At 38.5% G+C, this 12,166-nt stretch overlaps 1 protein-coding gene across 1 annotated transcript in view; it reads right to left on the bottom strand.

The window, feature by feature from the left end:
- nubp1 (nucleotide binding protein 1 (MinD homolog, E. coli)) overlaps positions 1 to 10,015 on the bottom strand; it is a 50,020-nt gene extending 40,005 nt beyond the window's left edge. Inside the window, exon 1 of the mRNA XM_051933352.1 lies at positions 9,989 to 10,015. The gene's annotated coding sequence lies outside the window, so the exon portion shown is untranslated. The remainder of the gene's footprint in view (positions 1 to 9,988) is intronic.
- Between the last annotated feature and the right edge of the window lie 2,151 nt (positions 10,016 to 12,166).

The raw sequence follows: 12,166 nt of genomic DNA, 5'->3' as shown, positions 1-12,166 counted from the left end.
CCCTTCTGCCCACGGCTGCTGAAAGCGTGTGTGAAGCAAACACACGTGCAGGCTGACAGAGTGCAATGGACATGGGCAGAGTACAAAATCCTTAACACTAGCCTGGTCAAGGGTTTACATGGCCTCATAATTGATTTATTCAAAATCTACCTCTGTTAATTAAAGGCCAATAACCTTTCCCTAAGCTTAATAACAGCTTACGTGGAATTTTAGAAATCAGGTTTCTGTAAATAATCAGGTTATTGAAGTACATGTAAACACACTGACTATAGTAATGAGGGTGGGGAGGACAGTCCACTCCTTAACAGTATTGGGGGTAACACATTAAAAGAGACCTGCATTACTTAGTCACATTACTTTTTAAAGTGGTAATGAGTAACCCAACACAATACTTATTTTAGTGAAGTAAAAATAAAAAATCGGGAGTGGTCTCCCCTAGACTTTCTCGTATACTCAGATATGGGGATGGAAATTTGAGGAGTAAGCCATAAGACAATGATTATGTTTTTATATTAAGTACACTGAAGAACAACAAACAACAAATCAAATCAAATTAACAATGAACAATTAATTTAAAAGTAAAGTTGAATAAATCGGACTCTGTAGCTACATGAATAAAAAATTTGCCATGATAATTTTATTTTGGCGAACAATTCAGGTAAATTACCACTTTCAGTAAGTAGAAGTTGGTGAAAAGTTGCAAGAAACTTTAGTAATGTATGTAATGTAATACTTGTACACAAAATTTTATTTACGTAAAGCAAAAACATTCTCAAATATATATTACCATTTGAATGTCAATTGGAAAATTGCGATTATCTTGAAAACCGGTCGTTTTTCGAAAGAATGCAAAGCGACAAAAGATGGTTAGAATTTGGTGATTTAACATAATGTGATGTGAAATGATCAAATTTTTAATAATTTTGGGGAAACGTTTCAGGTAAAGTACCACTTCCGGTTAGTGGAAATAGCTCAAATGTTGATAGAAATCTATATTTTGTACCTAATACTTTTATGTGTAATTTAAATTTAATTGGCCCAGTTTAGGGCCACAGGGAGCCAATGATTATTGTGGCACCACTGGGTGTAAGGCAAGAAGCAAATGTGGTGGATGTATGCCGGTCGTTTGCAAGTCTCAGATATACACCCAAGTAGAAAAGAGTATTCAGTAACAGAATCCTATAAAGCAAGTGTCTGTTTAGTTTAATTCCATATATTTGCTATAGATAATTTGAAACAGTGTGATCAGGGGGCACAGTGGCCAGTGTCCATACCGTGAATCTTTGGATGATTGGGGTGGGGTTGGAAAAGGAGGTTATTTATTTCACAAAACATGAAGGACTAAAGGTATTTATGAAACACAAGAAAATTATCAAATGTGTTTGTGTTTCTGGTCAGTTTCATGAAGGTTCATATATGGGTTTAAGATTTAATAACAAATGATGGCCATTTAAACATGCAGTTTTTCATCCAAATGAAGAAAAAGTAATGCAAAGGTAACATACTGTTTGTAATGCATTACATTCAGGTTCAGAACCACCATCAGGGCATTTTGTGTGCATGCTCAGGGGTCCATCATGGTAAGAGGTCTTTTGACCTACACCCTCTTCTCCTGGAGGTTGAGTTTCAGTGGGCAGAAATCAGTAAGGGGAATTAATGAAGTGACTGAGTGTCCATGGGCCTTATGTTACCCCACCCCACAGCTTGATGAAACAGTTGAGGCTCAGCATACCATTAACAGAGGGAATTACTACACTGCATTAAACAACTGGGTGTCCACGTGCTTTACTGTTTAAAGTATGATTAACTCTTTGTTAAGGAGCTTGATTAATCAAGTCACCCAGGGGTTTGTGGGAGTCTTAATCAAGCCTTGATTACATTTTATAGTAAGTAACTATTTATTATATTTAGTTACTTTTTTGTAAGTAATTAGTCATTTAACTAAGTTACTTTTAAAGGTAATGTTCCACAACACTGGTCCTCATTGTCATGGAGTTGAAGCAAAAGGGGCCTTGACAGTGAGGGTAGATGCAAATGGAACGATCTAGCTAAGGATAAGAACTTGGGTAGGAAGGAGGGGAAGAGAATATCAGCTTGGGAGGAGCGAAGAGGCAATTCAAAAAGACACACAACTAGAAACAGTTTCAAAAGAAGGAACTGCACTCTTTGTTCAAGGCTAAGCATCAGTCCGAGCTTATCAGGAGGAAAGCATAGAAAGCAGACAAGTGGTAGACTGTGACTATTGGTAGTGCATCACCAGATAAGTAATGGAGGCTGCTGACACATGCCGGATGTGTGAAGAGCTAATAAGGGTGGGAGGTGTGTGGCATGCTAGCCATATGAGGACAGTTCCAGGGTGCACCCTTCTTCCCAGTGTACACTTTCATCATCCATTTATGACGACAGGTAGTAGGTTAATAGGGGTAGATTAATCCATTGATGGAAGTGGTAAGGGATACTAGAGACTCACAGTGAAGAGCCATATTGCTTGGTTAAGGTGGAATACAGGTGCCAAGAATGAAAGAGAAAGATAAACAGAAGAATAAGGATCAAAGGAGTCAAGAAAAGGAGTAGAGTAGGTTCCTGTTTTCATGACGTTTCTGTGGTCTAAATAAAGAGGTGACCAAAAAGATTATGGCAAGGTTAAAAAAGTCAAATCCAGTGCTTTGTCTCCCTCATTCTTGTGTCTGTCACAAAACAGTTTGTATTTTTCAGTTCCAGTGCCAATTTAAATTTGTTTGCATTTGGAAAAAATGCAAGGTAACTGACAGGCGAGAACTGTTCCTTCAGTCTTGTGGTTTAAAGTCCTGGGTCCTAGTGAAAAATGCAATAGTGTCTATAAATTAATGTAAAGTTGCTCATTTGTTTAGAGTAAAAGACCCAAATTGACTATTTGAATACAATCATGTATCTATATATATAAAATGCTATGGGGTTGACTGCCTGTCACACAAAAAGTCATGAACCACAGGGTCTCAAACCTTGATCTTGGTCTTAACCAAGTGTTTATGATGTGATACACATAACACAATTCAAGAATTGGAGGTGCAGCTACCTCAGCTGTGTAATTGGGCTTTGGGCCCTTTTAATGATAAGCTGCAATGTGTCCATGCACCATGGCTGGCAGGAATAGAACAGCGCTGTGGGCACGAGGAATGGCAGACAGGAAAAGCTCAGCAGCAGCATCTACTGACAGTAAAACACATTACACAGGCCAACTGATCATTTTCATCATACGCTCCGAGCACAAGAAAAAACAATCATAGACAAACCATTAGTTGGAGGTGCAGACTACCTCTACTACATAATTGGGCTTGGGGTCCTTCTGTGTTGCAGAAGTGTTTGAACCACCATTCTTCAAGGACTGGTGGTCTGAGTATTTCCTAGTATGTTTGTATTAACAGTCTTTTAGTGCAGGACAGTGATTCAATGGTTTATGATGCTGCCTCACTCCTCAGTTGATTTTTTTTAGCTTTATCTCTGTGTTTAGGTATGCACATTTCTTCCATATTCATGTTGGCTTTTTATGTCAATTTAATCCCATTTCCCACACCTTGGCAACTCTAAATTGAACCAGTTTGCTAAAGCTCAGACACAGAGACCTCCACCATTGCATACTTTGGTTGGTCACATAGGCTGCGCATGTTATATATGCAATTCAGTTTAGTGTTAAAGAATGTGGTTTGTGGATCCTTACAGACTGATAGAAGATTGCTTTGCTCAAAATGTACAACTGTCATGGTTTGTGTGAGTGTTGAGTATTGGCATGAGTGTGGCCTGTATTGAACTGGTTTTACTCTTTATCTGCCTTTTGTCCCAAGTTGCTGGAATAGTCTCAGACTCCCTGCAACTTTTTAATAGCTGAAGAGGGCTTCAAAAATGTGTGGGTGTTACTGTGGGCTGCTGAAAGATGTGAATTTCTAATCTTTTCTCCTCATATATTGGCATTAGAAATGATCAAAAAGACATACTAGTCATTTTTATTCTTATGCCAGTGACGCTTTGCTGAGTCACCTCTGCCTATCTATAAAGCCTAATCATATTCATCTTATTATATTCTTAGTTAAACTACTTAGTTGTACTTCAATTTATTAAAAGACCACGGTTACACTCCAAGAAAACAATTGTATTAGTGCAACGACTTTGTACAAAGAACAACATGATCCAGTCAATCAAAAACTCAAAGGGCCTTTACATTTATTATCTTTGATTAGAAAGAGAGGTTGGGAGCATGCACTGATACAGAATGTTGCCACACCAACCGCATGATGAACCACCTCAGGATCCCAAATTAGGACTGAGCACAGCTATGCAACAGGTGACACCTCAGCATCACACTAGTTCAAATGGAATGGAACAGTGTGAGTTTTTTTTTTTTTTTTTTACAGTGGCTGGAGTGCCAATCCTGCCACCAACCCCCAAGGTTCTCCCTGCAAGATGGAGGACATGCTTGCAGGGCTGGATGCAGGTTAATGGCATACCCAGGACAGAGCAATTGTAGGTTAAGGGCCATGCTCAAGGACCCAATGAAATGGACTCACTTCTCGCAATTACAGGATTTGAACCCTGCAATCTTCCAATTTCTGGCACACACCCCTAGCCTCAGAGCCACCACTCTGATTAATACATACATAAATACAGGTGACATTTCAAAATATAATCTGATTATTTTCATATTAACTTATTACTGAATATTTACAAACATACTTTTGCTTAGAAATAAGTCAGAACTGAGGAAATTTCTAGTCTGGACACTCACAATAATACAGTTTTCAAAGGAGAGGTACTGGCAAACACATGCAGTCATGGGGTTCCTGCGGTCGACTCTGGCCTGCTTCAAGAGAGTCTGGGAGGTATGGTTCCTAGGTACAGGCAGGAGCAATGTCTCCGTTGGCATAGTTTAAATAGAAATAGCACAAAATATCTGTTGACCATAAACTGACCATCAAACCACAGGATACACCTACTCTCTTTTGATAGCCCGCTTAAGTTGTCTCCACTTGTCTCTTCCCTTCTCCCTGTCAGATTACTTACATGACAGTAAGGCTTTCTCCCTGTCAGATGCATAGTTCCAGCTGTATTAATTATGGCCTTAATTACTTGTTTTAAATTAAAGAATGTGTGTGGAATAAACCTCACAGATCATAGAGGCACACTTCAAATCTTTGGCTACAGGTGGCTGGTTGACACCCCAACACTTTGCTGATGTCCTCAAGTCTCATTCCACCCATCCACAATGTATTGATTGACCTCAAGCTACACTTTAAATCCCATGTTCATTCCTTTTGTTTGGGGTTTGTACTTTCTGCCTTATCAATGTCTCTGTTTTTTCAAGTACCCCATGTTATCCTCATACATTTCCAAAAGATGTGCATATTAATTTAAATAGCTGTTCTAATTGGGTGTGTGAATGAGGTGGGCTTGCGATGAACTTGCATACTACTATATACTTTAGCAATAGGCAGTGGCCACTTGTGACATTGCCAGTGTGTTTAAGAATATATATACGTTGTTTCAACTGTTCATGTTTTCTTCTGGTTTTCAGTCAAAGATCAAAACAAGTTTTAAGTAATGTAATCTCATTCCTCCAGTTTTAAAACTCTTTATTGTGTACCATTAATACCTTAGAACTAGCTGGAAGCTCCTCCTTCTGACTTATTAAACTGTTCGTAGTTTTGCTGTCTCTCAGTTTCCCAGACCTATTAAAGGTTTTACATCAGAGCTTACAATGTGATTAGAAGAATTAGACTATTATTTAATGTTAAGGGTAAAAAAAAAGTACTGGAAAAGGCTCATCATTTAGTTATAGGAGCCCATACCTTTGAAACATTTCAGTGGTTTGTAATGTTTTACAGTTTATAACATTTTGAATGTCTACTTTTTCCTTATTATTGTGGGTGTTATGTCAATTAACATTATCTTTATTTTGCTCTTTTCTCCTGGGTGCAATTTTATTTAAGTGACATATGATTACCATGCAACCTCACAAAAGGTGACAAAAGAGACTTCATAATAGTCTTATTATACAGTTTGACAACATCTCTATTTCCTGTTTGGACACTTTCCATTCCAGAATTGTTAGAATCCTCTATGAGGAGGTGGGCGACAAACTGAACAATGGCCTAAGATTAAATCAAGACCGTCTTAACAGCATTATAGGCCTCCAGGCAAAGTAGTGTGCTGGGGTCCCTGATTTGATAGTAAAATACTGTAGAAACATACATAGGTATCGGAAACATTGTGGGCTCCTGTACTCCTAGGGCTCCTGGCCAGTGTCCATTGTGTCCATATGTTAAGACGGCCCTGAGATAAGTGGGTTTGGGTATGGTTTTCTTTATGTATTCACACCATAATGCTATTTTTTCCTCTGCTCATTTTAATTTTATGAAGCTCAAGGCTCAGTGCTGTCTCTTTCTCATGTGCCAGGTCTGAATTCTAGTCCTGTTTCATCTGAGTAGATTTTGCATGTTCTTCTTGTGTGTGTGTAGGACTTTCTTCTGATACTTCAGTTTTCCTCCCATGTACCAAAGAGGTGCATTTTAGGTTAATTGTCTACTTCATATTGATTTTGCATTGATAAGTGTGTGTAACTGCTCACCACTAGACTAAGTGCCCTGTCTAGGATTGGCCCTGCTGTGTGGGTCAGTTTGGCTGGGATAGACACTGGCTCTCTACAACACAGAAATGGATAAACAGGGAAGAAATGAGTCACTGGAGAATTGGACTTGCTCATGAGCAGAGAATCAGATAAAGACAATCAATGTTATTTGTGCCTGCTATAGGGAATGTACTTTTTCTCCACATGATGATATGGATTTCTTCCAGGGACTCTAATTTCTTTCCACTGTACAAAAGCATGCAGTTGAGTAGCCCCACTAAGTAGAACGTATAAGTGTAAACTTGAGCATGTCCTTTGATAAAACAGACCCTCTGTTCAATACAGACTCTCTCCTTTTGCCTGCTTCTTTGGAAATAAGCTCCACCTTCACACCACACCGATAAAAAAAAAAATGTGGCCATCGCCTGTGTGAATAACACAAAAAATAAATTATTTTATTCAATCTCTTTAACAATTTGTATTTTTCCAGTTACCAAAGGAATATTCAAAAAACACCAGCAAAAGCATCATGTTTTTAAATTTGAATCAAAGGGCTGGTTCTTAACAAGAAGGATTGTAAAGGGGACATGGAGCATTTTGTCAGATTGTTTAATGCTGAAAGCTCCCCATGGCTGTTTTTTCCCCCAATTTCTTACCCACATTTTTAGATTCATTTTAAGCAGAAAGTTTTCTGGGAGCAAAAGGTATTCTGTGCCTATAGGAGCAAGAAAAGTACATGGTAAACTTGAGAATCTAGATCTGTCTTTGTGATTACTACTATCACAGTGCATACAGCAGTAGTCAAACTGGAGACGAGGTCAGATGGGAGCAAAACCAATTAACAGTGCGTAGTGCTGTAATTAGAAACATCCACAATGAACAATCATGCCAGACAGTCATATAGCTGGAGATAGCCGGAAGGCCAACATCCAAACCAGACAGGAACACTAGCACAATTATGTGGGAAGAAACAATCTCAAAAAACAGAACCAAAGGTCACATAGCCAGGAATATTAGCAAAAGCAAAAGTGAACTAAAAATGAGACACACAAAAAACTCTGAGACAAGAACATTAATGAACAAAGACTGATACATACATAAACCACCTGCGTAATTTGACTGCTCCATAGTAGTTATTCACAGGCATTTGAAAGTGAGACGTGGGATCAAAAATTGATTTTGTTTGCTGGATGTGGTTAATGACAAGGCATGAAAGAGGAAGGAAAAGTGAGCCTGCTTTGTAGTGCAAGAAACTGTTCACCATTCACATCATCAAATCAAGCGGCCAGTTGGCTACATAGCTATGTTACATTCAAAATGTCCCAACGAAGAACTTATGAGTGCTTTGTTGCAAAATCACCAAAGCTGACCAAATTTAGTTACATATGCAACTCATACTCATGCTTGACGTTGCCAAAGGTCAGGGAATCAACTCAACTACTGTCACTGGTCAAGACTGAGAACTATTGAGAGAGGTGGAAAACGTCCTTGAACTCTGTGTCTGTCTACCAGTATTCAGTCACCTCAGCTGAGAGGTCAACCTTTTGCACTGACTAAAGACTTGGCTACTAAGTGGCATGACACAGTAAAGGCTTATGCAACTAGATTTATTGTTTGTGCATAAGGAGATACAGATCAGGCTCGATGTTGAGCCTCTTATGAAAACATTCATAAGCCATACATCTGCACACCTGCAAGGCCACATTTGGTGTACTCAAATAAAAGGTAAGTCAACATTATTACATAATTCTTCTGCATTATCATAGTATGGAGTGGCACACAGAAGTGTGTTTCAGAAGTGAAAGTGTATTACATTTAAATGTATACACAGTATATATTTGTTTATTAGAATTCCTTTTCTATTCAGGAATTATACAATTTGTGTATATACATATATACTGTAGTTATAATTGTTATGGGGCCACAATGAGGAATGTTTTGCTTTCTCAGTTAATGCTGGTTATGTAATACACAATTGGGGTACATGGTGCCTGCTGCTGTAGTTGGGTGAGACACGAAAATCTCATTTCTCATGCATGTAATAGGTCATGTAGGCCTATGTGGCTCATGTATGCATACTGTATAGTCTTTGTAGTCAGCGTCACCCCGAGCCAAAAAACTGTTCCCTCGGCTTTGGAGCCTATTCTGGCAGCATCAACCAAAAAGCAGAAATCAGCCCTCGACAAGGTGCAAGTCCATCGTGGGGCCCACTTTCCAGTATGGTATATCTTAACACCAAATCTCACAATTGGTCTACGCAACCTGTAATGTTTTGGCGACATCTATTGCTTTAAAATGGTACTACCACAAACAGAGCAGTATTATATTTCTATTACTTGCACACCCACAACTAAATCACATCAGGCTAGTATTGTAATTGATGTTGTTGCTAATGTATTCAAGTGGTTATTTATGTACACTTATGTTAGTCTATAACCACTAGGCAATCTTCATTTTAAATAACAGCTTTCACAATACTGCAGACTATCTGAAACATGATTGGTCACCCCAAATCTGCAGAAAGCATCCAAAAAAACTACAAAATCACAAAGGTTTTTATACCCACTATGAATTTTTCATACTCCGTCAATTATGTGAATGCTTGTTTTTCACATTAACATGAATTGCTAAAAGAGCACCAATTTACTGTATTCATTCATTCCTAGCTTCAGATCTGCGTTCATACGACTCTTTCACAACAAGAAATGTAAGACATGATAAATAAGATAAGACTGTCAAACCCGCTTATTCCAGTTCAGTGTCCTGGGGGAGTAAAGCTTATCTAATAAATAAGTACAGTAAAAAAATACACAAAATAAAAAAAAAACATACCTTTCACTCTCTGAAATCTGCAGCCTTGCAGGCTTGATATACTATCTATCTATCTATCTATCTATCTATCTATCTATCTATCTATCTATCTATCTATCTATCTATCTATCTATCTATCTATCTATCTATAATGAGAGAGAGAGAGAGAGATGGTGAGAGAGAGAGAGAGAGAAAGAGATGGTGAGAGAGAGAGAGCAATGTTAGCTTATAGCAGTTGCCTATCTGAATGTGAGAAGTAAATCCTGTATGAATGATACAAGCTTGTGAAATGAACCCTGAACGTTGTCCCCTAACTCTGTCTTTCTACAGAAGATGTCCTTGAGCAGATAGAAAACATGCACCAATGAATTCCTGATAGTCAGCCTCAGGCTATGATGGCTCCATTTCATAAAGGGCACTCAAACACCATTGTTTGGAGTTACATGGATTTTTTTTTTGAAGTAGAAATACATGAAAATAAAGTTGTGTTTGAAAGAATTACAACACAAAGCTAAGTAAAATTATAAAGAAGTAAAAGCATATAATTACAGAAAAATGTGACAAAATGGATACACGTGAAGTACTTATCTGAAGAGAAGGGCAGCTCCCGGTGTCCACCTTCCTTCAGTGTCCTTCAGGGTTGCTTCAGTGTCCTCATACATCGACACTGCTTATTGCTTCACCTGAGTTCTGAGGTCATGGAGCTATATATAAGGATCACTTTTAGTCAGAATTCAGATGTAGAGAAGATCACTTGCTGATTCAGTGCTGTTTACAGTTATTTGCAAATGCTACTAAAATAGTTCTGTGCCTTGCGGGTCTCAGTTGCTGCTCAAAAAGCCTGCTGGTTTACTTCTTGAATCTTTTAGTCCAGTAAACTATTCCCATCCTTGTCTTGGGGCCATTTTTATTCTAACTGGAGCTCTGACTCCCACAATTTGGCTGCTGTTAATGCTTTTGTCTTTTAATGTATTCTTTTAGTGTAACTTGCTAGTTGGATTCTTCCATCTGTCAATAGTTGCTTGCTAGATGTTCAACAAGTTTAAAATATTTGAAAGACGCTAAAGAAAATGAACACTTGTCCTTTCAATTTACTTGAGCTCAGTAGCCATCTTTTTTTTTTGTTATATATTTATACTGAATAAAAGAAATTAAATTGCCATCACTGACAAGTTGACCGGCTAGTATTGTAGTTTCACTCGCTATTTGCTCCTGGCTCAACCTATCTGCATATTTTGCTTAGCTACATTGATTATTCAGAAGTGACATGATGGGAGGGACTAAAAATATAAAGTAAATTAACAAGGTAGGGGCTGTCATGTTTTCATTCCCTTCTTTACCATTGTATTTGCAGTAGCCTACTGTGTGTGAAACATTCCCTTTGTTGCTTAGTTTTTTCAAAGTTTATTTGCTCCTATTGTTACATACTTGAAAACAAGTCTAGAAATAAGAACTACTTTACTTTATCTCTTACATGTACACTCACTGGCCACTTTATTAGGTACACCTGTTCAACTGCTTTGTAACACAAACATCTAATCAGCCGATCACATGACAGCTACTCAATGCATCTAGGCACATAGACATTTTCAAGATGACCTGCTGAAGTTCGAACGGAGCATCAGAATGGAGAAGAAAGGTGATTTAACTGACTTTGAATATGGCATGGTTTTTGGTGCCAGATGGGCTGGTCTGAGTATTTCAGAAACTGCTGATTTACTGGGATTTTCACACAAAACCATCTCTAGAGTTTACAGAGAATGGTCCGGAAAAGGGAAAATATCCAGTGAACGGCACTTGCCTGGGTAAAAATGCTTGTTGATGCCAGAGGTTACAGGAGAATGGCTGGACTGGTTTGAGCTGATAGAATGGCAAGAGTAACTGAAATAACCACTCGTTACAAGTGAGGTATGCAAAAGAGCATCTCTGAATGCACAACACATCAAACCTTGAAGCAGATGTGCCACAACATCAAGAGACCACACTGGTTGCTACTCCTGTCAGCTAAGAACAGACAACTAAGGCTACACTGGCTCAGCAAAATTGGAAATAGAGGATAGGAAAAGTGTTTCTGGTTTGATGAGTCTTGATTTCTGCTGCAGCATTCGTAGGGTATGGTCAGAATTTGGTGACAAAAACATGAAAGCATGGCTCCATCCTCCCTTGTATCAACGGTTCGGGCTGGTGGTGGTGTAATGGTGTGGGAGATATTTTCTTGGCACACTTTGGGCCCTTTAGTACCAACTGAGCATCATTTAAATACCATGGTCTACATGAGTATTATTGATGACCATGTCCACCATGTGGCTACTTCCAGCAGGATAATGCACCATGTGACAAAGCTCAAAACATCTCAAACTGGTTTCTTGAACACAACAATAAGTTCCCTGTACTCAAATGGCCTCCACAGTCACCAGATCTCAATCCAATAGGGCACCATTGGGATGTGGTGGAAAAGGAGATTCACATCATGGATGTGCAGCCAATAAATGTATAGCAACTGTGTGATGCTATTGTGTCAATGTGGACCAAAGTCCTGGAGGAATGTTTCCAGCTCCTTGTCCAATCTATGCCATGAAGAACTGCGGCATTTCTGAAGGCAAAAGGGGTCGAAACCGATACTAGCAAAGTGTACCTAATAAAGTGGCCAGTGAGTGTATATCCTTGTTATGTAAGTGCATATTGATTTATTCTAATTTACTATTTTAGGTATGCCTTTTATTTATTCCTATTCTTTTATACAGTATATTTAATTTG

Source organism: Erpetoichthys calabaricus, chromosome 11 (genome assembly GCF_900747795.2).
Source record: "Erpetoichthys calabaricus chromosome 11, fErpCal1.3, whole genome shotgun sequence".
Lineage (NCBI taxonomy): Eukaryota > Metazoa > Chordata > Cladistia > Polypteriformes > Polypteridae > Erpetoichthys > Erpetoichthys calabaricus.
This window is presented reverse-complemented; position numbering and strand designations above follow the sequence as displayed.